The following is a 27,087-nucleotide window of genomic DNA, read 5'->3' on the forward strand; positions in this document are numbered from 1 at the left end:
AGTTGAGTGCCTAAGTCTCTAAGAAAGAGACTGAATAGTTAAACACATAATCAAGTGTTCAGAGAGACTCCCTGGGGAAACTGCTCCTTGGAGAGGAAGCCCGGACAGGAAACCTGCCCAGAACCTCCATCTGCACCTGCTCCTGGACCTTCAAGACAGAAGTGGTGAGGAGTGTGCACCCCCTAATGGTCTTAATCCCCTTCTGCAGGGAGGTTTGTGTCTGGGCTCACACTGAAGTTCCCTCATTGTGTCCCTTCCCACAGTAATACACGGCTGTGTCCTCGGCTCTCAGGCTGTTCATCTGCAGATACATCGAGTTCTTGGCGTTGTCTCTGGAGATGGTGAATCGGCCCCTCACAGCGTCTGCGTAGTATGTGCTACTTCCATCATACGAAATAACTGCGACCCACTGCAGCCCCTTCCCTGGAGCCTGGCGGACCCAGCTCATGTCATAGCTACTGAAGGTGAATCCAGAGGCCACACAGGAGAGTCTCAGGGATGCCCCAGGCTTCACCAGGGCTCCCCCAGACTCCACCAGCTGCACCTCACCCTGGACACCTGCAGACACAAGACATCCTGGTCAGGAAACTGTCCCACATCCCCTGTTTCTCTCACTCACCTCCACTCATGTACTCAAGGTATCTGTTCTCCATGAATTACCTTTTAAAATAGTGAGAAAGAAAACCAAGCCAAGCACAGACTCCATGGTGGTTTCTCTGTGTTGTGTTGTGAGCCCTGAATGGTGTCACCTGGGGATCCTGGGACTGGGGCTGCTCTCCCAGCTGCAGGGTCGGGGCTGGGCTGGTTTAATCAGTGGAGGGAGGGCCTTATTTGCATGTCCTATGACTATATAGTCAGCTCCAGACTTAGAGTTCAATTCTTTACAAGTTATATACAAGCATTACTTCCTAAACCTAGATGACTTTCTTTTGGTGGCACAGTGGATTTATGATGTTCTAATTCATCAGCATATTTATCTTTGCCTTTCTGTGCCTTTTAAAAAGTTTTTATTGGGCAGCCCGGGTGGCGCAGCGGTTTAGTGCTGCTGGCAGCCCAGGGCGTGGTCCTGGAGATCCGGGATCAAGTCCCACGTTGGGCTCTCTGCATGGAGCCTACTTCTTCCTCTGTCTGTGTCTCTGCATCTCTCTCTCCTGCTCTGTATCTCTCATGAGTAAATAAAATAAAATCTTCAAAAAATACAATAATTTTTTTTAATATAGGTCAATTTTAAAGAGTATTTTTTTCCTTCATAAAATTTAATCATAAATATTTATTTTCGATACCAGTTTAAAGGGAATTGTATTGTAATTTTATACAGAAAATTTTTGTTAGTGTGTAGAAATTAGCTTTTTTGTCTATGTTGATTTTATATCCTGAATTTTCCGTGAGCTCATTAATTACTTGTGTTTTTGCAATGATTTTCCTCTTTGTGTATATGCACACAAATCATTTAACTTCTTGTTGACTGATTTTAATATCTTTTATTATTGCTTAATTTGTATGGTAGTCTTCGGCGTGAATGTTTTCCCTCTTTTCTGTCAGATTCTTTGTTCTAATATTTTGTTTGATATATAGCATATCTAGGAGAGCAAATGAATATCGTTTTGCATGCAGAGCTCCCTAATATATTGTGTGATGCAGGATCTCTGGACAGGACAGCAAGTCTGTTCACAACTTCTGCCCAATTCTCATTGTAGATTTGAATTTGAGCCTTTAATCTGATAAGACATTTCCAAATATCTTCCCCTATTCTGTAGGTTGCCTTTTAATTACTTTGAGTGATTCCTTTGCTGTGAAAATGCTCTTTCCTTGATGAAGTCCCCATAGTTCATTTTCCTTTTCTTTCCCTTGCCTCTGGAGACACGTCTGGAAATGGTTGCAGCCGAGGTAGAAAAGGTGCTGCCTGTGTTCACCTGAGGATTCTGATGGTTTCCTGACTCACATTTAGATCCTTCATCAACTTTGAGTCCATTGTTGTGAATGATGTCAGAAAAGTGTCCCCTTTCATTCTTCTGCATGTGGGCCTCCAGTATTCCCAATGCCATTTGTTGAAGACACTTTATTTTTTTTCCATTGGATATTCTTTCCTTCTTTGTCAAGACTTTTTGACCACAGAGTTCAGGGTCCATTTCTAGGCTCTCAAACTTTTCTATTTATCTATATGTCTGTATTTGTGCTGGTACCATACTGTCCTGATTATCAAAATGTTGTAATTTATCTTGACAAGCAGAATCAGGATATCTCTAGCTTTGCTTTACTTTTTCAGGATTGCTCTTGCTATTTGAGGTCTTTGTGGGTCCTTAAAATTTTTCAGATTATTTGCTCCCACTCTGTGAAAAATGCTGGTGATATTTTTATACAGATGGCTTTGAGTGTGTAACTGGCTCTTGATAGCATAGATATTTTATCAATACTTATTCTTCTAATCTATAAGAATAAATATTTTCTATCTACTTGGGTATTCCTTACTGTCTTTCATAAGTTTTCTGGAATGTTTAGACTATACGTCCATCCTTCTTTGGTTAGGATTATTTATTACCTGATGATTTCTGGTGCACTTATAAATTGCATCCAGTCCTTGATTTTCTTTTTTCTGTTTCATTTGCACTGTATAGAAAATCCACTGAGGGATCCCTGGGTGGCGCAGCGGTTTGGCGCCTGCCTTTGGCCCAGGGCGCGATCCTGGAGACCCGGGATCGAATCCCACGTCGGGCTCCCGGTGCATGGAGCCTGCTTCTCCCTCTGCCTGTGTCTCTGCCTCATTCTCTCTCTCTCTCTGTGACTATCACAAATAATAAATAATAAAAAAAGGAAAATCCACTGACTTCCTTGTATTGATTTTACATTCTCCAATTTTGCTGAATTCTAGTATAAGTTCTAGCAATTTTTTCAAAGGAATTTTTGGGATTTGAACTTTAAGTATCTTGGGTGTGAAGAGTGAACATTTGATTGTTTCTTTGCTGATTTGGATGACTGTTACTTCTCTTTGTTGTCTGATTGTTGAGGCTAGGGCTTCTAGCACAATGGTGAAGAATAGTGGTGATGGTGGACATCCTTGTCCTGTTCCTGATCTTAGGGGAAAAGATCTCAGCTTTTCCCTGTTTAGGATGACATTCTCCATGTGTCTGTGTAGATGGCTTTTGTGATCTTGAGTATGTCTCCCTATCTCTACACAGCAAGAGTTTTTTTTTTTTTTATCAAGAAAGTATAATCTCTTTTGACAAAGCTTTTTGGGCTTCAGTTGAGAGGATAAAATGGTCCTTATCCATTCTTTTATTAATGACTCAAATCCCATCATTTGATTTGCAGTTGCTGAACCACCCTTACATAACATAAATTAGTTCCATTTGGTCATGGTGAATTATCCTTTTAATGTACTGTTGGATCCTGTTGGTTAGGATCTTGGTGAGAATTTTGCATCCATATACATCAAGGATATTAATATATAATTCTCCTTTTAAGTTTGATATTTGTCTGCTTTTGAAGTCAAGGTAATGCTGCCCACAGAAAATGAGTTTGGAAGTTTCCTTTAATTTCTATTTTTTGGAATATTTTCAGGATACGTATTAATTCTATTCCAATGCTTGTTACATTCCCATGGGCAGCCATGTGTCTCTGGACTTTTGATTGTTAGAAGACTTTTAAATATGTTTGTTTTTCATTTACTGGTTTTGGTTCTGTACAGCTTTTAAATTCATTCCTGTTTCAGATTGGGTTGTTTCTACATTTATAGGAAGACATCAATTTCTTCCAGATTGCTGAATTTGTTGGCATGTTATTGCTCATAATCCCTCTCTTTAATAATTTATTTTTCAATTATTTATTCAATATTTTATTTAAGTTCAATTTGCCAACATATAGTAACACCAAGTGCTCATCTCATCACATGCCCTCCATAGTGCCCGGCACCTAGGCACCATGTCCCACCACTCACCTCCCCTTCTGCAGCCTTTCGTATGAGTCCCAGAGATAGGACTCTCTCATGGTGTGCCTTTCTCTCCAAATTATCCCCACTCAGTTTTCCTCATTCCCTATGATCCCGTTCACTATTTCTTATATTCCACGTATGAGTGAAACCATGATGATTGTCCTTCCCCGATTGGCTCATTTCACTTGGCATAATACCATTTAATTCCATACATGTTGGTGGAAATGGTAGCTATTCATCCTTTCTGATGACTGAGAAATATCCCTTTGTATATATAAACTCTTTGTATGTATATCAGTTCATCTTTCTTTCTTTTTTTAATAAATTTATTTTTTATTGGTGTTCAATTTGCCAACATACAGAATAATACCCAGTGCTCATCCCGTCAAGTGCCCCCCTCAGTGCCCACCCACCAGTCACCCCCACCCCCCACCCTCCTCCCCTTCGACCACCCCTAGTTCTTTTCCCAGAGTTAGGAGACTTCCATGTTCCGTCTCCCTTTCTGATATTTCCTACCCATTTCTTCTCCCTTCCCCTCTATTCCCTTTCACTATTATTTATATTCCCCAAATGAATGAGAACATATAATGTTTGTCCTTCTCTGATTGACTTATTTCACTCAGCATAATACCCACCAGTTTCATCCATGTTGAAGCAAATGGTGGGTATTTGTCGTTTCTTTTATTATTTATTTATTTATTTATTTATATTTTTATTTATTTATTTTTTATTTTTTATTTTTTTGTATTTGTCGTTTCTAATGGCTAATATTCCATTGTATACATAAACCACATCTTCTTTATCCATTCATCTTTTGATGGACACTGAGTCTCCTTCTACAGTTTGGCTAGTGGACATTGCTGCTAGAAACATCGGGGGGCAGGTGTCCCGGAGTTTCATTGCATCTGTACCTTTGGGGTAAATCCCGAACAGTGCAATTGCTGGATCATAAGGGCAGGTCTATTTTTAACTCTTTGAGGAACCTCCACACAGTTTTCCAGAGTGGCTGCACCAGTTCACATTCCCACCAACAGTGTAAGAGGGTTCGCTTTTCTCTGCATTCTCTCCATCATTTGTCGTTTCCTGCCTTGTTAATGTTCCCCATTCTCACTGGTGTGAGGTGGTATCTCATTGTGGTTTCGATTTGTATTTCCCTGATGGCAAGTGATGCAGAGCATTTTCTCATGTGTGTGTTGGCAATGTCTATGTCTTCCTCTGTGAGATTTCCCTTCATGTCTTTTGCCCATTTCATGATTGGATTGTTTATCTCTTTGCTGTTGAGTTTAATAAGTCCTTTATAGATCTCGGAAACTAGCTCTTTATCTGATATGCCATTTGCAAATATCTTCTCCCATTCTGTAGGTTGTCTTTTAGTTTTGTTGACTGTACCCTTTGCTGTGCAAAAGCTTCTTATCTTGATGAAGTACCAATAATTCATTTTTGCTTTTGTTTCTTTGGCCTTCGTGGATGTATCTTGCAAAATATTCCATGTTCATGGATTGGCAGAATTAATAGTGTGAAAATGTCAATGTTACCCAGGGATATTGACACGTTTATTGCAATCCCTATCAAAATGCCATGGCTTTTATTCAGAGAGTTTCATTGACTTATTTTAAGATTTGTGTGGAATCAGAAAAGACCCCAAGTAGCCAGGGGAATTTTAAAAAAGAAAACGATAGCTGGGGGCATCACAATGCCAGATTTCAGGTTGTGCTACAAAGCTGTGGTCATCAAGACATTGTGGTACTGGCACAAAAACAGACACATAGATCAATGGAACAGAATACAGAATCCAGAAGTAGACCCTCAACTTTATGGTCAACTAACATTTGATAAAGGAGGAAAGATTTTCCACTGGAAGATAGACAATCTTTTCTTTCTTCTCCTCACAATGATTTTGATGGAATGTTGTCTGACATTTAGATCTTTTAACCATTTGACTTTATCTTATTGTCTGGTATAAGACAATGGACCAGTTTAATTCTTCTGCAGGGGCTGTTCAATTTTCCCCATGCCAATTATTTTTGAGACTGTTTAATTTTCCCAGGGGATATTCTTCCTTATTCTGTCGAAGTTTATTGACCATACATTTGAGGGCCCATATCTGGGTTTTCTACTCTGTTATATTGATCTATATGTCTGTTTTGCACCAGTGCCACACCGTTTTGATGATCATAGTTTTGTAATACAGCTTGACGTCAGGCATTGTGATGCCGCCTGCTTTGATTTTCTTTTGCACCATCCCATTGGTATTTATGGTCTTTTCCACTTCAATTCAATTTTTAAGATTTTTTTTCTATGTCTCTGAAAAATGTTGATGGTATTTTTTTCGATGGTATTTTGATAGAGATTACATTAAGTATGTAGATTTCCTTGGGTAGCATAGACATTTAAGAATATATATAATAAATTGATGTTTTATTGGTGTTCAATTTGACAACATATAGAATAACACCCAGTGCTCATCCCATCAAGTACCCCCCTCAGTGCCTGTCACCCAGTCACCCCCACCCCTTGCCCACCTCCCCCTCCACTTTTTATAATTCTTGAGCATGGAATGTTTTTCATTCCTTTGTGTCTTCCTCAATTTCCAACATAAGTGTTCTAGAATTCTCAGTGTACACATCCTTTACCTCTTTGATTTGATTCACTGTTAATTATTTTTGTTGTGTTGTTGCAATTATAAATGCCATGGAATCCTGGGTTTCTCTTTGTACTCTATCATTGTTAGTGTAAAATGTACCTGACTTCTGGGCATTGAATGTATATCCTGCTACTTTGCTGAATTGCTGACTCAGATATAAAATGTTTTCCTGGAGTCCTTTGTGTTTTCTGTGTGGAGTACCTTGTCATATGTGGAGAGTGAAATTTTGACTTATTTTTTTCTTGATTTCCAAACTTTTATTTCTTCTCGTCTGATTGTTGAGGCAAGGACTTCCAGCGCTATATTGAAGAACTTTTTTGAGAGTGGACATTCCTGTCATGTTCCTGACCTTAGTGCATGATATCATCTTTCTCTGCTGTTAAGAGGATCATCTTCAATCCAACACCTCTAGATTGAAATTGAGTTAGTGGATAACCTTTTTTCTTGCTAGGGGACATCCAAGAAAACTGCAGTAGCAAATTCTTATATCAGAAAACTGGTTTCAATCTGAAGACCTAATTAAGAGATGAGAAAAGACACGACACCCTTATAAATGTGTATATCCAATACAAAGATCACTGACATGACATTGATCATGGTCCAAGATACTGACCACACCAGAGGCCTTTCCTCTGTTTCTTGGATTGTTAATGCCTATGTAGCCTCGTGTCCTGCATGCACTTTTTGCTCCTTGTAGCATGCTTGCTGGTTGATCTGGGTGATCCTGTGATGCACACCAAGTCAGTTTGTCTCCTGTGAAGCATAAGTTGATGAGCATCAGGATATTGATAACGTTTTTGTATTTAGGGACAGGAATCAGCAATGCATGTGAATGTTTCATATGTGTAGTTTAGTTTATTTCTCTTCCCATGACAAGTATATTTGTAGGTAAACACTGAATAGGTCAACATAGAATCCTGTGTCCCTGGGTTAAATATTTGATGGAAAGGAAGCCCCAGACCCTGGCACAAAAGTGACAAAGGATCACGAGGCTCAGCCTGAATATGTAATAGGTGTCTTGACATCTCATATGCTGATGGTATTATAGTGTGAAGTTGTCCAAGATGACATCATTAAACCGATCCCATGCTCATGCATCCCTCCCCTGTAGGATGGGAACCTATCACATAAAGCCCTCACCAGTGCTCTTGCTGGACGAGAGCAAGAAGACACTGAGCAGAAATTACTTGAGACCCACATCTCCTGTGCCCAGCCCAGAAACAGAACTTGGCTGCTAAGGAACGCCTTCCAATCCAGCATCCTGTAGTCACAGGAGGGACCCTGTAGGATCTGAAAGAGGAATAGTGTTAACACCAAAATTGTCTGGGGTACATGGAGTTGGTGGTCCATTTCTGGATTCTCTCTTCTTATCCTTTGATCCATGAGTCTGTTTCTGTGCCAGTACCACACTGTCTTGAAGATCACAGTTTTGTAATACAGCTTGATGTCAGGCATTGTGATGTCTCCTGATTGTTTTTCTTCTCAACATCCCTTTGCCTATTCAGGGTCTTTGCTGGTTTCATACATTACACGATTGTTTATTCCAGTTCTGAGAAAAATGGTGGTAGTACTTTGACAGGGTTTGCATTGACTGTGTAGATTTCTTTGGGTAGCACAGATATTTTGTCAATATTTGTTCTTCTAATCCATGATGATAGAATATTTTTCCATCTCTTTATGTTTTCTTCAATTTCTTTCTCAGTTTTCAGATTACACATACTTTTTCTCCCTGGTTAGATTTATTCCTTCTTGCCTGGTGCTTTTTGGTGAAATTATAAGTGGGATTCATTCCTTGATTTCTCTTTCTTCTTTTTCATTTTTAGTGAATAGGAATGCCACTGACTTCCATGTATTGATTTTATATGCTTTGACTTACTGAATTCCTGTGTTCTAGCAGGTTTTTGTTGGAATCTTTTGGGGTTTCTACATAAAGTATCATGTCATCTGTGAAGTGTGGAATTTTGCCTTTTTCTTTGCTGATTTGGATACAGTTTACTTCTTTTCGTTGTCTGATTGCTGAGACGAAGACTTCTAGTACTATATTGAAGAGTGATGAGTGAACATCTCTGTCGTGTTCCCGACCTCACGGAAAATGCTCTCAATTTTTCCCTGTTGAGGATGATATTGACTCTGGGCTTTTTGAAGATGCTTTCGTGATGTTGAGTAGGTTCCCTCTATCTTAACACAGAAGAAGCTGTTCATTAAAAAAGAATGATCTCTTTTGTCAAGTACTATTTTTGCATCAGTTGAGGAGATCAAATAATTATTTTCCTTTCTTTCATTACTGTGCTTTGCCATGTTGATTGATTTATAGGCGTTGAACTACCCTTGCAGGTCAAGAAGAAATCTCATTTGGTCATAGTGAATAATCCTTTCAGTATACAATTGGATTATATTGGCTAGAAAGTTGGTGAGAATTTCTGCATCCATATTGGTCAGGGATATTGTGTAATTCTCCTTGTTGGTGCGGTAATTGTTTGGTTTGGGGGGTCAAGGTAATGCTGATATCGAGAATGGGCTTGGAAGTTTTACTTCCATTCCTATTTTGGGAACATTTTCAAAGGACTAGGTATTAATTTTTCTTTAAATGTTTATTGAATTCCCCACCAGGCGCCTGGACTCTTGTTTGTTGAGATACCTTTAATAATGATTGTTTTGATTTGCCTGGTTATAGCTCCTTGTAGCTTTTCCTTTCCTTCCTGTTTCAGTTTTGGTGGTTTTTATGTTTCTAGAAATGCAACTATTCCTTCTAGATTGCCTAATGCGTTGGCATATAATTGCTCAGAATATTCTCTTATACTTGTTTGTATTTATTGTCTGTTGGTTGTGATCTCTCCTTATTCATTAATGATTTTATTAATTTGGGTCCCTTTTCTTGTCTTTTTGACAAGTCTGCCTGTAGTTTTACAATCTTATGAATTCTTTCAAAGAATCAGCCCTGAGCTGAGTTGATATACTGTCTTTTTTTTACTTCTATATCCTTGATTTCTGCTCCAATCTTGATTATTTCTCTTTCCCACTAGATTTATGCTTTCTTTGCTGTTCTTTCTCCAAGTTTAACTTGTGTATATGAGACTCTCTTGTTTCTTAAGAAGGCCTGTATTGTTCTATGCTTCTCTCTGAGGGCCCCTTTTTGCTATGTCCAAAGTTTTGATAGTGTCATGCTTTCATTTTGATTGCTTCCATGTGTGTTTTATTTTATTTTATTTTATTTTATTTTATTTTATTTTATTTATTTATTTATGATAGTCACAGAGAGAAAAAGAGAGAGAGAGGCAGAGACATAGGCAGAGGGAGAAGCAGAGGGAGAAGCAGAGGGAGAAGCCGGCTCCATGCACCGGGAGCCTGACGTGGGATTCGATCCCAGGTCTCCAGGATCGCGCCCTGGGCCAAAGGCTGGCGCTAAACCACTGCGCCACCCAGGGATCCCTCATGTGTGTTTTAATTCCTTAACTTCCTGGTCAACCCATTATTTCTTCAGTAGGACTTTTTTTACCCCCATGTATTTATGTACCTTCTATGGTTTTTACTGTGGTTCACTTCTAGTTTGATCGCATTATGGTCTGAAAATATCAATGGAATGAATTCAGTTTTTCTGTACCACTTGAGACTGGATGTGTGACTACCCATGTGATCAAATCTGAAGAATTTTAAGAATTTTCCATGTGCCCTGGAGAAGAATGTGTATTCTCCTATTTTACGAGGAAATACTGTGTATGTATCTTTGAAGTCCATTTGGTCCAGTGTGTTGTTCTAAGCCCTTGTTTCCTTGTTGAGATTATGCTTGGATTCTGCTTCCCTGATGTCCATGGGAGGTCAGTTCCCACTATTATTGTGTTATTATCAATCTGTGTCTTTAATTTTATTGTTACATGGATTATATCCTGGCCGACATCACCTTTAGGCACACACATATATAGAATAGTTATATCTACTTTGGATTGAACATTTAGTGATATAGTATGCTTCTTCATCTTTTATTTTTTCTCTCTCTTTGTTTCTTTTTTTTTCACTTCAACTTTTATTACAGTTTGGTTCATAGTCTAGTTCTTTTGATATAAGTGTTGCTACTCAAAGTTTTTTTTGATGCCCATTGACATAATAAGTGGTTCTTTACACGCTCAATTGCATTTGGATCTTTCTTTGTGTCTAAAATGATTTTCTTCTTTTTTAAAAAAGATTTTATTTATTTATTCATGAGAGACACAGATAGAGAGAGAGAGGCAGAGACACAGGCAGAGGTAGAAGCAGGCTCCATGCAGGGAGCCCGATGTGGGACTTGATCCTGTGACTTCAGGATCATGCCCTGGGCCAAAGGCAGGCGCTAAACCGCTGAGCCACCCAGGGATCCCGAAATTGATTTTCTTCTATATTTGTGCAAATATACCTTCTTTCTCCCTCTCTCCTTATTCTCCCTCAGGAACCCCAATCATTCTAATTTTGATTCATTTTATGGCTTCACTGATTTTAAAATTCTCCTCACATGGTCCATTTACTCTCTTTTATGCCTTTTCATCATCACCTTGTCTTCTATGTCCCTAACTCTCTTCTGTTATATTTACCCTTGTTGTTAGAGCTTCCAATTCAGCCTGCATCTAACTTAGAGCATTTTAAATTTCGGCCTGATTATTTTGATTTCTACCCTAAGGAGTGTCTAGAATTTTGTATGCTTTTTTCAAACCCAGCTAGAAAACATAAATCTTGTCCTGAATTCCAGTTCTGATATCTTATTATATAAATATTGATGAGATATGTTGCAGGGTGTATTATGTCTGGTTCCTTTTTTGGTTGTGAACACCCTGTGACCCATTAATTGCATGATTGTATATATATATATATATATATATATATATATATATATATATATATACAAAGGGGCAACTGCACCCCCATGTTTATATTAGCAATGTTCCAAGGGTCAAACTGTGGAAAAAGCCAGAATATTTATGGAGAGAAGAGTGGATAAAGAAGATAAATAAAAAAAAGAAGATAAATAAATACATACAAGGCAACAAACATATATACATCAAGGTCCAACAAACTAATCATCCTATGAATCCAACCCCAAACCACTGAGGTATCTTCTCACAGTTTTCGTGGTGATGAAAGAATCACAGGAAAGAAAATGAGAAGGACCATGTGCTGGTGAGGATGTGGAGAATAGGCTATGGGAAACTCTGGATGGAAGGAACCACGTGGTGTAGCTACTATGGCAGCCATCACGGTGCACACCACACACTACACAGAGCTCCACACCTGTTCCCGGACACAGTCCCTCATTTCCAGCTGAGTGTGAGGAAGGTCTAGATCTCAGCTTGTGGAAAGAAGCAGTAGCAGGAAATAGCTGGAGGTGTCCTAACATAGTCTGCTCACCTGCAGGAGAGAGCCAGAGCCAGAGATGCTGGAGGGGACAGCTGCTGTCAGAACACATATCACACTCTGGTCTCAAACACCCCCATTAGAGGACTCGAGCTGGTTTGCGTCAGTCTGTGAAGCCTCCATATGTGAGGACCTTGTGCACAGGAGGGAAGCATGCACCCTGATGCAGAGGAGCTCATCCTCTGGGTTTGAGGAAGAGAGAGGGAAAGAAAGCCCAACCATACCACTGTGACCCTGGCTTGGCTGTACCAATGCCCCAGGCTGCACAGCCTGTCCTCTCTGAGACTGCTGACATTCACAGAACATCATGTCCTTGAGGTTGCCCTGGGATGGCGTGTGCATCAATAATGTGACTTCTTATTGCAGAATGCTGTCCCATTGATGGATGTTTTCTTACTGGGATTATTCTTCACACAGGCTGTTGGGTTTTTCTAGGCTTCTAACAGAAATGAAGACACAAAAAGTCCTCACATGCCATTTTTACATGAACATGGGGTTTCATTATTCTAGAGCAATCACTGAGGAGTGAAGAGTGGGATTTCCAGGTCTCATGGTAGGTCACCCATCTATAATTTCATGAGGAACAGAAAAATGATTTTCCAGGGCTTCTGTTTCATTTTTCCTTCCTACTTACAGGGTTGAGACCCAGGTGTCCTGTATGCTTCCCAGGATGTCTGGTAAGTGCTTCATTCATACATGAGCCCCCATGATGAGTATATAGGGCATCTCATTGTGATTGATATGAATTTCCCTGAAAGATCCTGGTGGAATGTGTCCTTTCCTGTGCTTACTTCATGTGTCTGTACCGTCATGTATAACATGTCCACACAAGGCTCTGCCTGTTGTATAGATGGATGTCATTGTTTTTTTTTTCTATTGAGTTTGAGGGTTCTTATGATATTCAAGTGAATGTACTTTGTTGGTTATGAAATTTGTGCAAGTTTTTCCTTGGTCCATATTTTGTATTTCATTACCTTGATAAATACTTGGGTAGAGGGATCCCTGGGTGGCGCAGCGGTTTGGCGCCTGCCTTTGGCCCGGGGCGCGATCCTGGAGACCCTGGATCGAATCCCACGTCGGGCTCCCGGTGCATGGAGCCTATTCTCCCTCTGCCTGTGTCTCTGCCTCTCTCTCTCTCTCTCTCTCTGTGACTATCATAAATAAAAAAAATTAAAAAAAAAAATTTTAAAAAAAAATAAAAAAAAAAATAAAAAAAATACTTGGGTAGAAAAATGTAGTTGATTTTCACAAAGTGTATTCTTAATATTTGGTGTTATGTATATTAAAATTTTGTCTATAACATTCCAATGTCATGATTAATGATTGCCTATGAATAGTTTATCCATTGACAATATATGTAAAAGTCTTGTTTTTTTTCCCTGGTCTCCTCAATGTTGACCTGTTCCCTAATTGGTCTCTAGTAACTCAGTATTTTTATGTTATATGAATATAGACTCTTGCAATTGATTTTCATGGTGTTGTTTTCATAAACTGTAGCAATTCTGTTCTCATGCTCAAACCTGAACTTGTGATTTCATGACAGATGCTCTGCTGTATCTCATCAGGCTCGTTGTTCATCAGGTTGAATAGATGTGCTTCTGCTGTGAAACATAATCCTTTATCTTTCCAGGTGTTGGACTTTCTATACATCTTGCTGCTGTTCAGAGACAGGCTGTGGTACTTAGGGTTCTCCCACCAGACGTGGCATTGACTCCAGTGCCTTCCCCTGGTGGGTAAAGGACCCATGTGACACCCACACTGACATGCTCAATAAGAACCCAGAGAAGGAGCAGGTGAGTGTAAGGGTCTGCCTGGGTTTCCCCAGCCCAGAAACAGACTCCTGCAGGGGTGCCAGGGACTTATCTCCTGTGGAGAGGGACACCACAGGATGAGGACAGGACTTGCCTTCCCTGAGAAAGCCTACAACATGAGCACTCAGAGGAAATGGTAGTCAGCAACAGGGGTGAGGAACACAGGATGCCCAGGTGGGGATGCAAGAGTCACTGCCCTAAACGCAGTGCATGGATTTTCAACCAAGGGGAGATTTTGGGGATATTTCCATTCTCATAAATGTCCTGACTCATGTGTGGGTCGGACACAGGGCCCTGCCAGAGGGAGACTGGGTCTGTAGGGGAGGAACCGTGAGCACTTAGATCTGTGACCTCATGTCCTAGGTCCCAAAGGGACACTCCATTCTTCAGGACTGGAGCCACCAGGACACAAAATCCTCTCCTCAACTTGATCCAGGAACCCTCACCCTGGGGCTTCTCTACTAGACGATTTGGCATAGAGGTATAGACTGGGGGCATTCCTCCTGCCTGCAGAGGTGGTGGTGTCAGCCTGCAGAGATTAAGAATGTATCCTCAGGACCTTGTGCTAGTGTCACTGTGATTATGAGAGAGAGGGATGACATTGTTCAATAAGACGGGGTCAATGGACAAATCATTTTCATAGACTGTTCAAGCAAGGACATGTTCTTGAGATAAGTGCACAGTGTGTAATTTCTCTTAGCGATAGTCCATGAATATCTTGATGTGCACAGTTGGGCTTGAGACACAGGATACCACACTTGATGCCCTTCCCTCTCCATGAGCCCAAAACTGCATAGGGATGCTGGGCAGCTGGTGTGGGGTGAATCATGTGAAGCACTGGCTGGCAGCATGATCACCTCTATCATCAACTCCCCCTGAACTGGATATGGTCCCATTTCACGTCAGGTTCTGGATAATTCCTCCATGGAGATCGTCCTCAACACTATGTAAAAATAGATGCAAATAATTGATGTTTCGAGATCAGTACCATTATAGACACTGCATGGTGGCCAAACTAAGCACCAGGACTTGTGAAAATTGGGGATTATATCATCAATAAAATATTGTTATTTCCAGTGTTGTAGTGTGGCTTTGAGTTGATTTTATTCATATGCAATGAATCCCTGCTCATGCAGCAGAGCCCTGAAAAGTGTTTAAGAAGTTGTAGAGGTAGGATTGCACCCAGGGGGGGCTGACAGGGAGAGAGAGAGGATAACTTGTAAGATGGCCATGGGTCTCCCTTAATTTTCATACCAGAGAGCATGCTGGTAAACACACATGTCCTCACACTGACACAGATCCTGAAAGGGATAGAGGTCCCCAAGGGAAGAGCAACAGACCCAGTGTAGATTCCAGAACTAGAGAGAATCTCAGGCCTCAGAACCTAATTGTTTCCAAGTTGTTCTTAGAAATGTATGTCCAACTCCTATATCCTCTCCATGTGATCCCTGCACTGGGAGGGTCTACAGCTGGTGCTCCTTGTGAGGTCCACCAGGCATTTTGGAATCAGAATTATTTTTAGAATCATGCATCCTCAGGTTTAGAGGAGACATTCCCAGGGTGATCATACACCGAGTCCTGCCCACATGTGTTAGAGATGATGAGATGTGGGAATTTGGGTGGAGGATATTTAGACAGATTTGGACTGGAGATTTTGCATTTCTAGGCTGAAGGTTCGAGGGCTGTAGGGATGTGATAAATGTATTAGCACGTGGGCTGGATGTGGAGCTTGGATCCCCAGGGTGGACTGTGGTGTCCTGATCATGGATGGAAACTGTGAATGTTCTATTACATGGTAAAAAGGACATTTATGAGTCTCATTAATTTAGACATCCTAAGATTAATATAATTTCCTGATGGTGGAGCCCCTGGGCAAGAGCATAGCCCACCATATATTCCGTCCTGTCACTGTGATGTACTCCTGAAACATGTAACAGTGTGTGTGAAGTGCACATAAGTGACAGAAAATAAAATAATACTCTTTATGGAGCATCTTGGTGGCTCCTCAAGTAATGCCAATGCTCTTATGAGAGGTAATAGAGGGAGGTGAGCTCCCAAAAAGGAAGTAATGTGACTATTGGTTCTCAATGATCTTTCTTCTGTGAAGGTAGAAGAAGAATCATAACATGAAAATACAAGTATGGCTACTCTGGAAACACGGAGGAAGGGTCTGAACACCCAGGAATCTGCAAGGGTGTTGCCCTGCAAGCATGAACTCTAGTTGATGGAGCTGACTTCAGGTAGACATCCAGATGGTAGGGGAATAAAAGTCTGTAGACACGAGCCCTTTGTGTGGTACCTGGACAGTGTGGTCATGGAAAGAATATAGGTTGGGTATTCAGTGTCACATTCCAGGTCACACAATAATGCCCAGGTTTGTGGTGACCACCATCACTGTCCCAGGGGCAAGACCACACACTGGCTGGGTGGTGTGAAAAGGAACCTCTGCAGGAACACAGCACTGAAGGGGGGCAGCAAAAATGATGTGGTGACCTAGACTGAGCCAGAACCTGGCACACCTGTCAGCCCAGGACTTGTGACCATGAATTCATGAGTATCTTATGAGAAAGGGATGGTTGTGGTGCTCACATGGAGACTGGGACAGATAAATTTATCCATGGAACTCACATCCTTTCTTTCCCCCAAGAACTTTGTCACATTTCAAAAAAAAGAAAATAAAGCAGGCGGGGAGGGGGAGATATCCCATTCTTGATAAAGACAGATCTATAGTCCCAGACTCTGCAGCCTGACACTTCCCAAGTCTTCTCAGATGATGCCTCAAGGAGCATTCTCTCCTTCTTACCATATAGAGATTGCAAATATCCCCCACCACAAAAAGTAATAAATGTTTTTTCTTGATGCAAAGTGTTAAACCTTTACCATTCCTTCTGTGTAGCTGTTGCTTCAAACCATCATAGAGAGAATGATGTGCACATGACAGCATTATCTCTGTCCTAAACCCCTGACACATTGGTGTGATGAGGTCAGGAGAATCCTTGTCCCTGTCACCTGCTCAGCCCTCCACCACAGTTCTCATCTCAACAGGATTTCTGACACTGCCAGGCTGTGGGTTCTCACAATGTGTCCTGCACAATAATACACTCCTTAATCCCCATCTGACAGGTCAACCATACTCCAATTATCTCCCTTGTTGTAACCATCAACTTGTAATCTGTAATGAAGGAGCTATTACTTGGTGTATGTATCAATGTTTTTTTTTTCTCCTTTGCTCATTTTTTCTTTCTTTTTTAAAATTTTTATTTATTTATGATAGTCACACAGAGAGAGAGAGAGAGAGGCAGAGACATAGGCAGAGGGAGAAGCAGGCTCCATGCACCGGGAGCCTGACGTGGGATTCGATCCCGGGTCTCCAGGATCGCGCCCTGGGCCAAAGGCAGGCACCAAACCGCTGCGCCACCCAGGGATCCCATTTTTTTCTTTCTTAAATTCAACATATGACTGAAATCCTACAGTGTTTTTCTTACTCTGACTTACTTCACTTAACATTATACTTGCTATCTCAATCCCCGTAGTTGCAAATGGATTAGATTTCATTCATGTATGGATTGTTTCCATAGTTTGGCTAATGTACATAATGCTGCTGTAACATAAATGCACATCCCTCTGAATTAGTACTTTTTTTGTATATTCTTTTATTGGAGTTCAATTTGCCAACATATAACATAACACCCAGTGCTCATCCCATCAAGTATCCACCTCAGTGCTTTTATATTCATTTTTATAATAGTGAGTATGCCAATGGTCCTGTTTTCCTTTGAATATTCTTTCATTTTTTAAAAAGATTTTATTTATTTATTCATGAGAGACACACACAAACAGAGAGAGTCAGAGACCTATGCAGAGGGAGAAGCAGGTTAAATGCAGGAAGCCTGATGTGAGACTCGATCCCTGGATTCTGCGATTATGCCCTGAGCCAAAGGCAGACGCTCAACCACTAAGCCACCCAGATGTCTCAGGATTATTTTATTTTCACTGATTTTATTTATTTATTCAGGGGAGATGCAAAGAGACAGTGACATAGAGTGAGAAGCACGCTCCTCCCAGGAGCCCAATATGAGACTCAATCCCCAGATTGGGAACATGGCCTGAGCTGAAGGCATGCACTCAACAGCTGAGACACCTGGGCAGCCCAGTACTTTTGTATTATTAGAGTAAATGCCCAGTAATGCAGTTGCTGGATCATAGGGCAGGTCTCCTATTACTTATTTGATGTTGCACCATATGGTTTCCCAGACCGGCTGCACTCTTGCCCACCCACATCTCCTGACCAGAGAATTCTGCAGGGCCTCAGTTCTAGCGGAGGTGGTATCAGGGCTTATTTAACAAGCAGAGCAGAGCACATCCAGGTAAAACACACCACATGCTGGCCAGGGACCGCACACTGCCCACTGCAGGCAAAGAGGGCCTGTGTAGATGCCTGGCCTGAAAGAAATAGCAGCCAAAACAGGACAACACAGTGCATGCAGCACACACCACAGACACTCTCTGAAAACCCAGAACCAGCACCATATGTGACGTCTTCGTCATAAAGCTGTTATTCTGGAGCAGAAGCTAGACCTAGCTTTTGTACACACAGAGGAAGATAGAGACTTAGAGAATATACCAAGGTTAAGGAATTCAATTCCAGTTTGCTGTTCTGATCCACCTCAAATTTGAGTTTCTTGGGTCAGTCCCCTTGACCCTGCAAAATGAGACAGGACTTCTGCTCTGCCTACAGATCCAGCAACTTCTGTTCCTGAAAGGATCCTGTGCATCCGGGGGACTGCCAGCTGCCCACACCATCCAAAGTGCATCTACATCAATGGCCCCACTCATGAGAAATCCCGCAGGAGCCATTGAATTTCCTCCTGTGATGCAGGTGGGACACTGACTCCACACAAGCCCCTCCTGGAGCAGGACCTCGTCCCCACCACTGACCCAAAACACACACCTTGAGCCAGTGTCCTTCCCAAATCCAAGCACTTATGACTTGCTGAGAGGCCTGACCTGCTCTCAACAGACCTGATGACGAAGGTGATAAAGGTTTGTACTCTCCTGTCTGTGTCTGTGTGTGTGGGGGGGCCCTTCACTACACATCCTCACAACTCACTTCTTGGGGTCTCTTGTTTTCCCAGGTTGAAGCTAATATTGTTTTTGTCAGTGTGATTCAAGACTGAGGTCACAACTGCAGTCCGTCTTCTCTCCTTTGGATTTTTGACCCCCTTGTAGTGTCATGACCAGCATGTAGTTTATGCGGTTTCTAAAAACCTTGCACACTGAGCTGAGTGGTTATTTCATGTACCATGTATGCAGCTTAGATTCTTAAAAAGAAGAAGTTGTAGTACATGGAGAAATGGGTAATAAACTGATATTTAGGGAAAGTTTAAGCAAATATGTCCTTGTGCATATAAGAAGAGTTGTTGACTAAATCCAACAAAGTTTCCAAATCAGAAACTGCCATTTGTGAACATTACTATATTTCTCTTTCTATGACAACAAAGATTGTAAGTTAGAGACTGAATAGGTAAAAATATGCTGTACCTAGAGAGGCTCTCTCAGGGAAACTACACCTTGGAGAGGAAGCCCAGGCCCTGACAGTAAACCTGCCCAGAACCTCCATCTGCACCTACTCCTAGGCCTTCAAGACAGAAGTGGTGAGGAGTGTGCACCCCCTGGTGGTCCCGATCCCCTTCTACAGGGAGGTTTGTGTTTGGGCTCACAATGAGGTGCCCTCACTGTGTCTGCACAGTAATACACGGCCGTGTCCTCGGCTCTGAGGCTGTTCATCTGCAGATAGAGCGTGTTCTTGGCGTTGTCTCTGGAGATGGTGAATCGGCCCTTCACAGCGTCTGCGTAGCTTGTGCTACTTCCATCATTGCTAATGTATGCGACCCACTGAAGCCCCTTTCCTGGAGCCTGGCGGATCCAGCTCATGTCGGAGCTACTGAAGGTGAATCCAGAGGCTACACAGGAGAGTCTCAGGGACCCCCCAGGCTTCACCAGGTCTCCCCCAGACTCCACCAGCTGCACCTCACCCTGGACACCTGCAGACACAAGACATCCTGGTCACGAACCTGTCCCAAATCCCGTTTATCTCACTCATCTCCACTCCCATACTCAAGGTCTCTTGTTCTCCATGAATTACCTTTTAAAATAGCGACAAGGAAAACCAGGCCAAGCACAGACTCCATGATGACCTCTGAGTTCTGTCCTATCCTTGAATGGCCTCACCTGGGGATCTTGGGGCTGTGGCTCCACTCCCAGTTGCAGGGTCGGGGTTGGGCTGGTTTAATCAGCAAAGAGAAGACTCTATTTGCATGTCCTTTGACTATATAACCAACTCTAGACTTACATTAGAGTCTTTAAAAGTCAGCACATGTGTTGCACCACAATTCTATAGCAATTTGTGTAGATGGCATTATGACTATATGAAGATTTAATGTATAAACAGAGTTATCTTTGCATTTGGGGTGCATATTCAAAAGGGTTTCACCAATATAGGTCATTTTCCATAGAATATTTTATCCCCTTAGTAAATTTTAATACAAAAATTTATTTTTGATACCAGCGTAAAGCAGATTACTTTGTTAATTTTGTATAGGTAATTTGTTGTTATTTTGGATAAACTATTTGCTGATTTTATATCCTGATTTTCCTGAGCTCATCAGTTATTTCTTCCAGTTTTTTTTAATAATAAATTTATTTTTTATTGGTGTTCAATTTGCCAACATACAGAATAACATCCTGTGTTCATCCCGTCAAGTGTACACCTCAGTGCCCATCAGCCATTCACCCCCACCCCCGCCCTCATCCACTTCCAGCACCCCTAGTTCATTTCCCAGAGTTAGGAATCTTCATGTTCTAACTTTCTGATATTTCCTACACATTTCTTCTCTCTTCCCTCCTATTCCCTTTCACTATTATTTATATTCCCCAAATGAATGAGACCATATGATGTATGTCCTTCTCTGATTGACTTATTTCACTCAGCATAATACCCTCTAGTGCCATCCACATTGAAGCAATTGGTGGCTATTTGTCATTTCTAATGGCTGAGTAATATTCCATTGTATACATAAACCACATCTTTTTTATCCACTCATCTTTCAATGGACACCCAGGCTCCTTCCACAGTTTGGCTATTGTGGACATTGCTGCTAAAAACATTGGGGTGCAGGTATCCCGGCTTTTCATTGCATCTGTATCTTTGGAGTAAATCCCCAACAGTGCAATTGCTGGGTAGTAGGGCAGATCTATTTTGAACTCTTTGAGGAACCTCCACACAGTTTTCCAGAGTGGCTGCACCATTTCACATTCCCACCAAGAGTATTAGAGGGTTCCCTTTTCTCCGCATCCTCTCCAACATTTGTGGTTTCCTGCCTTGTTAATGTTCCCCATTCTCACTGGTGTGAGGTGGTATCTCATTGTAGTTTTGATTTGTATTTCCCTGATGGCAAGTGATGCAGAGCATTTTCTCATGTACGGGTTGGCCATGTCTATGTCATCCTCTGTGAGATTTCTCTTCATGTCTTTTGCCCATTTCATGATTGGATTGTTTGTTTCTTTGCTGTTGAGTTTAAGAACTTCTTTATAGATCTTGAAACCTAGCCCTTTATCTGATGTCATTTGCAAATATCTTCTCCCATTCTGTAGGTTGTTAGTTCTGTTGACTGCATCCTTTGCTGTGCAAAAGCTTCTTATCTTGATGAAGTCCCAATAGTTCATTTTTGCTTTTGTTTCTTTGGCCTTCGTGGATGTATATTGCAAGAAGTAACTGGGGCCGAGTTCAAACAGGGTGTTGCCTGTTTTCACCTCTAGGATTTTGATGGAATCTTGTCTCACAATTATTTTTTTATTTATGATAGTCACACACACACACACACAGAGGGGGGTGCAGAGACAAAGGCAGAAGGAGAAGCAGGCTCCATGCACTGGGAGCTCAACGTGGGATTCGATCCCGGGTCTCCAGAATCATGCCCTGGGCCAAAGGCTGGCGCTAAACTGCTGTGCCACCCAGGGATCCCTTGTCTCACATTTAGATCTTTCATCCATTTTGAGTTTATCTTTGTGTATGGTGAAAGAGAGTGGTCTAGTTTCATTCTTCTGCATGTGGATGTCCAATTTTCCCAGCACCAATTATTGAGGAGACTGTCTTGCTTCCAATGGATAGTCTTTCCTCCTATATTGAATATTAGCTGACCATAAAGTTGTGCGTCCACTTCTGGGTTCTCTATTCTGTTCCATTGATCTATGTGTCTGTTTTTGTGCCAGTAGCAGACTGTCTTGATGACAGTAGCTTTGTAGTACAATCTGAAATCTGGCATTGTGATGCCCCCAGGTATGGTTTTCTTTTTTAAAATTCCCCTGGCTATTTGGGGTCTTTTCTTTTTTTTTAATAATAAATTTAATTTTTATTGGTGTTCAGTTTACCAACATACAGAATAACACCCAGTGCTCATCCCGTCAAGTGCCCCCTTCAGTGCCCGTCACCCAGTCACCCCCACCCCCCGCCCTCCTCCCCTTCCATCACCCCTAGTTCGTTTCCCAGAGTTAGGAGTCTTTATGTTCTTTCTCCCTTTCTGATATTTCTCACATATTTCTTCTCCCTTCCCTTATATTCCCTTTCACTATTATTTATATTCTCCAAATGAATGACAACATACACTGTTTGTCCTTCTCTGATTGACTTACTTCACTCAGCATAATACCCCCCAGTTCTCTTTATATTTGGAATTTGCAAGCTTAACTATTAAGTGTCAAGTTGTTGAACGGTTTTTATTGATTTTAGGGGGGATCTCTCTATTTCCTGGATCTGAATTCCTGTGTCCCTTTCCAGATTAGTAAAGTTTTCAGCTATGATTTTTTTAAATACATATTCTGGCCCTTTGTTCCTTTTGGCGCCATCGGGAACTCCAATTAAACGTAGGTTTTTCTTCCTCAGGCTTTCATTTATTTCCCTTAATCTATCCTCATGGTCTTTTAATTGTTTGTCTCTTTTTCCCTCAGTTTCCCTTTTTGCCATCCACTTGTCTTTTATGTCACTCACTCGTTCTTCCACCTTGTTAACCCTTGTTGTTAGGACTTCTAGTTCGGATTGCATGTCATTCAATTGATTTTTAATTTCTGCCTGATTAGATCTAAATTCTGCAGTCATGAAGTCTCTTGAGTTCTTCATGCTTTTTTCTAGAGCCACCAGTAGCTTTATAATAGTGTTCTGAATTGGCTTTCTGATATTGAATTTTAATCCAGATTTTGTAACTCTGTGGGAGGGAGGACTGTTTCTGATTCTTTCTTTTTAGGTGAGGTTTTCCTTCTAGTCATTTTTCTCAGTGTAGAGTGGCCAAAAAGAAGTTGCATTGGGAAAAGGAGAAAAAGAGAGGAGAGAAAGAAGGAAAGAAAAGAGAAAAATAAAAAAGAAAAAAGGAAGATAATAAGAAAAAAGAGAAGAAAAAGAAAGGGAAAAAAGGGTGGGGAAACAAATCAAAAAGCTATAAAAAAAGGAAAAAAAACATGTGGGAGTATCTTCTGATTCTATATACTTTAAGTCCCTTGACTTCCCCTGGAACTTGTCCGTCTAGCTGGTGTTCTGGGGGAGGGGCCTGTTGTGCTGATTTTCAGGTGTTAGCACTTGAGGGAGCTGCTCAGCCCCCTGCCTGGTGCAGGGCTCAGTGGGGATTGTCTACCCCTTGAGGCCCCAGGAGGAACAACCGCAGTGGCGGGGCCAGCTCTGGAGCCCTGGATTCAGCTCCCTCAGTAACTACAGAGCTCTCTATCTGCAGAGGCCTGGATGCTCTGGGGGTGTGACCGCTGATCTGCTCAGCTCGAGTCAGGAGCATCCTTGCTGTCCTGGGCCCTCCTGGCCTCTGCCTGTCACTGGGGGGAAGCCAGATCCTGGGCTGTGTCCCCGGCGCCCTGTGCTCCCGGGCTTGCGCTGTTGGATTCGTGCTCCAGCCGGGAAGCCCCCCTCTGTGGAGCCGCTGCCAGAGCCCCTCCGAGCTGCTCCCAGGTCCAGCCGTGTGCGCTGCAGCCTTTAGGGAGCTCGGTGCACTCTCCCGGGACGCAGGTGTCTGTTAGCGTCCCAGGGAGCCCGAGGGCATCCCCGCTCTCCTGGGGTCCTGCTCTATCTTCCTGCAAGTGCCTTTCCACCCGGGAAGATTTGTGTAGCTCCTGCTTCTCTGGGAGGGAGCTTTCCTGTCCTGGGGACACTGGCCCCGGCCTTAGCCCGGCTTCTCGCGGGGCCCTCCCCCTTGGATGCCTTTTGTTTCTTTAAATCTTTTTTCCCCTGGCTTCTTACCTTGATAGAAGTGTGAACTCTTCTCACTGTAGCATTCTAGCTGTTCTCTCTTTAAATCTCAGGCCGAATTTGTAGACTTTCAGGATGATTTGAAGCTTATCTAGGTAATTTGGTGGGGACAGGTGATTTGGGGACACGACTCTTCTGCCATCTTGCCCCTCCTCCCATTTAATTGATTTTCAATTTCGATCTGATTAGTTTTAAATTCTGCAGTCATGAAGTCTGTTGAATCCTTTACAGTATTTTCTAGAGCCACCAGTAGCTTTCTAATTGTGCTTCTGAATTGGCTTTCTGACATTTAATTGTAATCCAAATTTTGTAACTCTGTGGGAGAGAGTATTGTTTCTGTTTCTTTTGTGGTGAGTTTTTCCTTCTAGTCATTTGCTCAGTGCAGAAACAAGTTGTACTTTTTTTTTTATATCTGAAGGTATTTTTTTTATTGGTGTTCAATTTAGTAACATACAGAATAACCCCCAGTGCCCGTCACCCATTCACTCCCACCCCCCGCCCTCCTCCCCTTCTAACACCCCTAGTTCGTTTCCCAGAGTTAGCAGTCTTTACGTTCTGTCTCCCTTTCTGATATTTCCCACACATTTCTTCCCCCTTCCCTTATATTCCCTTTCACTATTATTTATATTCCCCAAATGAATGAGAACATATAATATTTGTCCTTCTCCGACTGGCTTACTTCACTCAGCATAATACCCTCCAGTTCCATCCACGTTGAAGCAAATGGTGGGTATTTGTCATTTCTAATAGCTGAGTAATATTCCATTGTATACATAAACCACATCTTCTTTATCCATTCATCTTTCGTTGGACACCGAGGCTCCTTCCACAGTTTGGCTATCGTGGCCATTGCTGCTAGAAACATCGGGGTGCAGGTGTCCCGGCGTTTCACTGCATCTGTATCTTTGGGGTAAATCCCCAGCAGTGCAATTGCTGGGTCGTAGGGCAGGTCTATTTTTAACTCTTTGAGGAACCTCCACACAGTTTTCCAGAGTGGCTGCACCAGTTCACATTCCCACCAACAGTGTATGAGGGTTCCCTTTTCTCCACATCCTCTCCAACATTTGTACTTGATAGTAGCGTGAACTCTTCCCAGTGTAGCATTCCAGCTGTTCTCTCTTTAATTTTTATTTATTTATTTATGATAGTCACACAGAGAGAGAGAGAGAGAGAGAGAGGCAGAGACATAGGCAGAGGGAGAAGCAGGCTCCATGCACCGGGAGCCCAACGTGGGATTCGATTCTGGGTCTCCAGGATCGCGCCCTGGGCCAAAGGCAGGAGCCAAACCGCTGCGCCACCCAGGGATCCCTGTTCTCTCTTTAAATATCAGGTTATTTTGTAGGTTTTCAGGATGATTTGAAAGTTATCTGGGTAATTTGGTGGGGACAGGTGAGTTGGGGACCCTAATTTCTGCCATCTTGTCCCACCTCCAAGTGCATGATATCTGAATGCCTAAGCCCTAAATTGGGGCATGCACAGTGCCTCTCTATCACCAAATGGAAGAAGTGATGGGTTCTGAAGCGATCCTCAGGACACAGAATGTCACTTCTAAGTACTTCCAAATATTCATGGACTCCAGTCCTGCTCCACTACCTTCTCTCTCCACCCTGCCCATATTCTCATGGTGAGATTCGTACAATTATTTGAAAGAAAAAGCATAAGCCTCCTTCACAGATTGTTCTGCAGATAATCAAGCACTACTTTATGTTGGAGCTCAGTAGAGTATCATGGTATCCATATCCCTGAAGCAGCTGGCTTTATAGATGAGTGTAATATCCTTGCGAAGAAAGAATTACAGCACTAACTAGGTAGCAATAATGGTAAAGAGGAGACCAAGGAGAGACCCTTCAGGATTAAGGTGTTGGTCATTCGGCCAGGTAATGAGCTCTGAGGAGCTGAAGGGTTGCTGAAATCAAAGAGTATATGTAGTTGGTAGACGAAGAAGGAAGGTCAATTAACAGTTTTTATTCTTTTCTGTTACAGAAATGAGGATTGTAGCTGTCATACATATTCTCTCCTTCTATTACTTCAGACCATCTTTGCTGTCAAACAAATGTGAAAAGAAGGATTTAACATGGCAGACATGTAGGGGCGATGAGCTTGTCTCCTCCCTGCACACATCTGGGTTTTTATCAAATCATTCTGAGCTCCTACAAAATCAATTGTAAGACTGAGAGAAGAAAACCTGCTTGTCTGCAAGTAGAGAATCGTCCACCTTTTGGAATGTAGGATGTGTGGGGTGTTTTGTTGGGAAGGTATACCTATGGGGATGGGGTTGTGAAGAGACTTTCTCAAGCTATCACAAAGTATTATAAGCAGCAGAGGGCGGCAGGGCAAGATGACGCAGCAGTAGGGTCCCCAAGTCACCTGTCCCCATCAACTTACCTAAATAACTTTCAAATCATCTTGAAAACCTATGAATTCTACCTGAGATTTAAAGTTAGAATACCTGGCACACTACAGAGAGAAGAGTTTGTGCTGCTAACAAGATAGGAAGGTGGAAAAAAATAAAAGAATCAAGTGGGGGAAGGACCCCTATGAGGATCCTGGATAAGGCCAGGTGATGAAATCCTCCAGGACAGGAAACCCCAGGCCAGGAGAACCAGGAACTTTAAAAATCTGCACTGGATTCTTCCCAGACAGAAAAGCGCTAAGCACAGAAATTGAGAAGAACTGCAGGAGAGTCAGTGTAGCCTCCAGTCTCCTGGAGTCACTAACAGAGGCAGTGCACCCTGGAGAGAGTGCGCCACAACTGTGGGGCCAAGATCCACATAGGACTGGAGTGCAGGCCAAGTGGGGTCTCTGGACAAGCTCAGGCGGGGACTCTGGTTGGAGGGGTCTGCACCTGGCTGCCTTTGGGAGCCACAACCTGGGTGCTGGATTCCAGCAGTATAGGCCCCTAATCCCAGGGGGCTGAGGACCACAGCCCTGGATCCTGCACTTTCCCTAGGACTCGCAGAGGCAGGGAGGGCACAGGACAACAAGGACTCTCCTGCACCAGGCGCCCCCAAACTGTGCAGAT

The 27,087-nt window shown here is 42.3% G+C and overlaps 1 pseudogene across 1 annotated transcript in view; it reads right to left on the bottom strand.

Moving 5' to 3' along the window:
- Positions 1-226: 226 nt before the first annotated feature.
- Positions 227-27,087, bottom strand: part of LOC144319965 (immunoglobulin heavy variable 3-23 pseudogene) — a 42,346-nt pseudogene continuing 15,485 nt past the window's right edge. Inside the window, exon 2 of the transcript XR_013385579.1 lies at positions 227-558. The product of XR_013385579.1 is annotated as an immunoglobulin heavy variable 3-23 pseudogene (transcript). The remainder of the gene's footprint in view (positions 559-27,087) is intronic.

The sequence above is a fragment of the Canis aureus genome, chromosome 9 (assembly GCF_053574225.1).
Source record: "Canis aureus isolate CA01 chromosome 9, VMU_Caureus_v.1.0, whole genome shotgun sequence".
NCBI classification, from domain to species: Eukaryota; Metazoa; Chordata; class Mammalia; order Carnivora; family Canidae; genus Canis; species Canis aureus.